This window comes from Lactuca virosa, chromosome 6 (genome assembly GCF_052849685.1).
Source record: "Lactuca virosa cultivar CGN04683 chromosome 6, Lactuca_virosa_CGN04683_v6, whole genome shotgun sequence".
Lineage (NCBI taxonomy): Eukaryota > Viridiplantae > Streptophyta > Magnoliopsida > Asterales > Asteraceae > Lactuca > Lactuca virosa.
This window is the reverse complement of record NC_136431.1, coordinates 53,468,566-53,474,082: the sequence shown is the minus strand read 5'-3', so window position 1 is coordinate 53,474,082 and position 5,517 is coordinate 53,468,566.

Genomic DNA, 5,517 nt, shown 5'->3' with positions numbered 1-5,517 from the left:
TATATATATATATATATATATATATATATATACCAATATGGCAGAAACAAATAGGAGCAAGGAACAACAAATGCATAATGTGATAAGCTTTCCCTAACAATCATTGATTTGATTCAAAGATATACAATCATTGAGACATAACAATTTCCATACTTGATATACATCAATAACGCTTTGGCCCAAATGGCACAGAATACATACAACTTCGGATTAACATTTTGGTAGATTTCAGGTTTTCACGCCATGTCTAACCATCTGCCAATGCCATAGAATATAGTCATTCACTTACTAGGGGACATGCTCTACATGGCCAGAGGCTACATACCAGTACCACTGTGAATCTGAGTTCTTAAACTGATCACATGGTTAAAGGTATAACTTTGCTATCATAAATAGCAGAAATAAAAATAACACGGGAAAATACTCAGGAATATCATTCTACCGAAGCCAAAGTGATGCCTATGTCATACACTTCATGGTCAATGGTTCATACCAATACCCAAGTGATGCCTATGTCATACATTTCAAGTCAGAGGTACAGCCTTGCTATAAAAATAGCGGATACAACAACTCGAGATGATAACATGGAAAAGCACATAGCACATATAACACATAACATACAATTGTTTCTACATATTAAACTCACCGTGAATTAACCGGGGGTCAGAATAATAATTTGGGCAGCACTTCGGCTCTAAATATGACTTTCGTCGTTGAAAACCGGGCCTTGCGAAGGTAGGACTTCAAAACCGAAAAGATAAATTTTTCGGGCTTCTCGGGAATCTCGGGGCGCGTTTCGGGCTTTGGCATTAATCCCGGGGCTTCGGGGGATTAAAATTTGCTCAAAATATGGCTTAGAGGGTAAAAAGTGCAAATGTTCTAAAAATAATCGGGAATGCTCGCAGCCTTCTATTTATAGGGGAAGGGCTGCGAGGGTCAGCCAATCAGAAGTCAGCAGCGAAGCAGCTCGGTGGCATCCAGGTGCGAAGTCCAGCGAGGCTCGGCTCCGGATGCGAGGCGGTGCGGTGGAGGGGCGAGGTTCGGACACCAGTGCGAGGCGCGTCGGACGCACACTAGTCCGCGGTTCGGTCCAATCGGGAGGCTGCACGTGTCGGACCCGCGAGACCTCGGTTCGGACGGCTGGAAGCTTCTTAGTGGACCGAGCTTCGGTCCAATGGGGAGAGAGGTGACGACTTCGGACCAATCAGAGGGTGCCACGCGAGGCTGCGGTCCAATCAGAAGATGCCACGTGGATCAACACTATTCATGCGAAAATTAAATGAAAAATGTGCTCAATCTTGTAAAATCCATAACTTTCTCATACGGGCTCCGTTTTTGACGTTCTTTATATGCACATGTAGAGAAAATTATGCTCTACAACTTTCGTTTAGACTTTGTTGGAAAATTTTAACTTTGTTTTTATATTATTATTTTTAACAGACCGGGACTGGTAATCCGTTAAAAATTCATAACTTCTTCATCCGACGTCCGTTTTCGTCAGACTTTTTACCGTTGTACTACTAATGATGAGACCTTCGATTCTCGTTTAGGTTGTGTCGACTAAAAATCACTCGATCAAAAATTCAAGTTTTTAGCTGTCTACTGCTAAGCTGAAACTTGTAAAAATCATAACTTCCTCATACGAAGTGAGATTTTGGCGTTCTTTTTATCAAAATTCTCGGTTTAACGAATACTACGACTTTCATTTAGATCACTAAGGCTAAAAAGTAGTTTATCAAAAACTCACTTTTTACGTCATTCGGCACCGTGCCGGTTTTATCGCGGATCTTCGATTGGTCATAACTTCTTTGTTATAACTCGGATTTCGATGAGGTTTTCGCCTACGTGTTTCTAACGAGATTATCTACAACTTTCAATAATAAAATTTTACATATTTCAAATTTTATATTTTCGCTAAATTTCACTATTTGGCTTTTAATTGGAATCTGATAAGACTTCCAATAATTTATGAGTGATTCTAAACATAGTTTTACCTTATTTCTAGTAAAAACTATCTGTTAGAACTCAACACTCAATTTCACATAATATTTCATAATGTTTTTAACTTTTTGGATTACATAACACGATTTCAAAACGTGTATGTTACAGTGGACTTGACATCCCACCAGCTTAGCGCTTCAGAATTTTACCTAAACAATAGATAAATTATTGGGAATTAAGTAATTTAGCCTAATTTTGTGTTTGTTTTCTAAAAAAATAACCACTACAAATTTGTTTTTGTAAGATAATCATCGTCTCCGGAATGAGACATTCTAGAGTCCATTTCAGACTTTTTACATGGCCCAACCCATCAAATACATTCCGGAATGACCATTTCAGATTAATCTGACTTGTTCTTGATATTGATCAATGTAACGAACCGAATGTTCTAAGCATCTATTTTAAGGGATTTATCAGAGTTTTATCTTACAATGCGGAGTTCTACTCTAATTAAAACATTTACATCCTCGGAATATTCACGGCTGTACAATAAAATCTTGCTTACAATTTAGAACAACAAGGAAATACATAAATAGCATCGTAATATCTAAGTCTTCTTTGTTCTCGTGTCTTCTTTTTTGGTACAACGACTGCTACAACCTGAACCTGCAAAATATAAACTTCTTGCCACGCCATGGTATTCTATGCCCACTAGAAACCTACTTTGGCCACCGCGTCGTGGCACCCATATACCCTCACCACGGAGCAAAGTACGTTGTTATTCTTTCTTACATTGGACACTCGTCGCAACGTAGTACTCAGCCCTTCGCACCGCGGTTCCGGCTTGACAGCGGCCCTTGGCTGATTCAATTCCAATCTTTGGGACATTTTGTCCCAACTTCTATCCTCCATATCTTCTTCGCTTCTTACCTATTTTCGATGTTCTTTATATATACATGAAGGTGGGAACATGCTCTACACACATGTTAAGTCACTGCTCATTGAATTAATACAGGCCTTAATCTATTAAGTCACGAAGTTTTCCCAAAAAGCATATAATACCCATTTTACCCTTTTAACCAAAATATATCTTCTCATAAAACGCCTAACTCATGAAACCTTCACTAACTCTGCAGTCACCTTGTGTATATGCTAATCATATGTAATTCCAGATTCAACAAACAGTCAAATAATTGATTCTACCTTAATCCCTCAACCAAACAAGGAACAAGAAATAAGGCTAAATCAAACATTCTCATGCTATAAAATCCTAGTTATGTATAATCATGATGCATACACTAAAAAACTACAGTAATAATGCCAGTTTCATATGACATAACACGAAATCCCCAAGGCTATCAGACATCATAAATCATGCAATTTGTGAAGATCCCTAACATATAAACGAGAATGTAATTCTAATATATCACCAATATACATATAACAAGTATGGGTATCTTGGGGAATAACTTTTCCTTGAGCTTCAGCTGATTGTACACATCGCATCCTCTTTTTCACTTATTTAGAAATTATTTATGAAAAATCTTTTTTCAGATCCATAGTTTGAGCCTAGAATCCCACGAGTGTTCATCTAAATCCCTCAAACCAGGGCTCTAATACCAACTTATAATGTCCCAAAAACCATAGTAAAAAAATTTATGTTTTAAAAGACATTCTCATAGAAACCATCAAGTATCCAAACCATTGTTTCAAAAACATAACATAAAAATCAGAGTATCAAAACATTTCTTAAATAAAAATAATCAGGATGATGTGTATGATCACGCCTACGCTTTCCCTTGGTCCTCTGCAGTATCTGAAACATTTAAATCCACAACTGTAAGCTAAAGCTTAGTGAGTTCCCCCAAAATACCCCACACAACAATACACATACAATACATGTACACATGAGTCTTTAGTCTTCCTGGACTGCCTTGCTAGGCCTATACGATACCTGGACCGCTCTACTGAGCCTACAATCTAGTGGACCACCTCGCAAGGCCTACAATAGCTATACCGCTCCCTTGGGCCTACAATCTGACTGGACCGCCTCACAAGGCCTACAATACACCTGGACCGTCCGGGTATCTTGGCATACAACACAAAGCAGGACCGCCTAAACCCAACCACAATATGTTGACATATGAAAACAAAAAAATAATAACTATCAAATACATGAAATCATAATAGATTTACCAAACTAACAGATCACTACAACATAACCACATTCTATACACAAAGATACATACAACACTACAAAGTATAGTGAGAAAAGTTACCGTATAGTCTAGCAGATAAACAGAACAACTCACACAATCCAATAATTGGTACTACGAGTCACCTATACAACAATCAAGGACCAATTCTTAATCTACATCCCAAATACCTCAAATTGACCTAAAGTCAAACTTGGTGAAAAAGTCAAAGGTCAAAGGTCAATGTAACACTTGGATTTGTAAGTTTCATGTTTAGCCTTCCATATTAAAAAGCTTGGCATTTTGGTCCTTTTGGTTAGTACGCAGCGCGTACCATAGTGTACGCTTAGCGTACCAGCTGAGGTTTGGTCGCGGAGCTCATCCATATACGTTGGTCGTACGTGAGCCGATACGAAACCCTAATTTTAGGGTGTTGCACCCTATTTAAACCTTGTGATAGCCTCACTAGGTCATGTTTAGACAACCTCCATCCCCTCTTGTACAGAAAATCAAACCCTAAGTGTGATCTTGAGAGTTTGAGCCTTAAAGTGTGATTTTTTGTGAAGGAGAAGAAGAAGAAGTGAACCATTTGGAGTGGTGCTTAGCGCTTGAAGATCTAAGATTTTTTCTTCATTTGCTTTCCCTGTGAGGTAAAAAGCTTCCATCATGCTAATCCATGTTGCTAAATCTAGTATGGTGCCATTTTTTGTACTTTTTTAGTCCATGGTTGGGTTGTTGAGCCTCTTGATTCACTCCAGAATTGATTGATGGTAGATCTAGGGTTCTTTAGGTCCCTTTGTCCATAAAAATGCAAGCTTTATGGCATTTATGGTCTCATGCATGTGTTAAGTCATTTGTTAAGCTCTTTTGAGCTATAAAAGGCTCATCAAGCCATGCATGCACGTAAAGTTAGCAAATTTACATGATAAACCACATTAAGGAAGTCAGATCTAAGTGTTGGAGTGAAGTCTTAACCATTTAAGAGTTGAATGAGAAAGTTAGTTATGAGGGTGGAGTACGCTAGGCGTACAAGCAGGTACGCTGCGCTTACAAGCCCTTAAGCGAGTACGCTGAGCGTACGAGCTAAATACACCATGCGTACTCAGTAGTGGGCTTTGGATATGTGGGCTTCTCGGTATTGGGCTATATTGGGCTTTTGATGTCTTGGGCCTTGTTGGGCCATAAGAATTCTCTTGTTAGGCTGTTGATATTTTATTGGACTCTTTGGTTGAAGGCCCATGAAAGGGGTTTGGGCCCAATTTTCCATAATTGGGCTTTGGGTGATTGTTTTGGAATTTGGTCTTTTGGACAAGTGGTTTGGGCATTGTCCTTGGGCCAAGTTAGGGAAAGGGTAAAAAGGACTTTTACCCTATTTTGGACT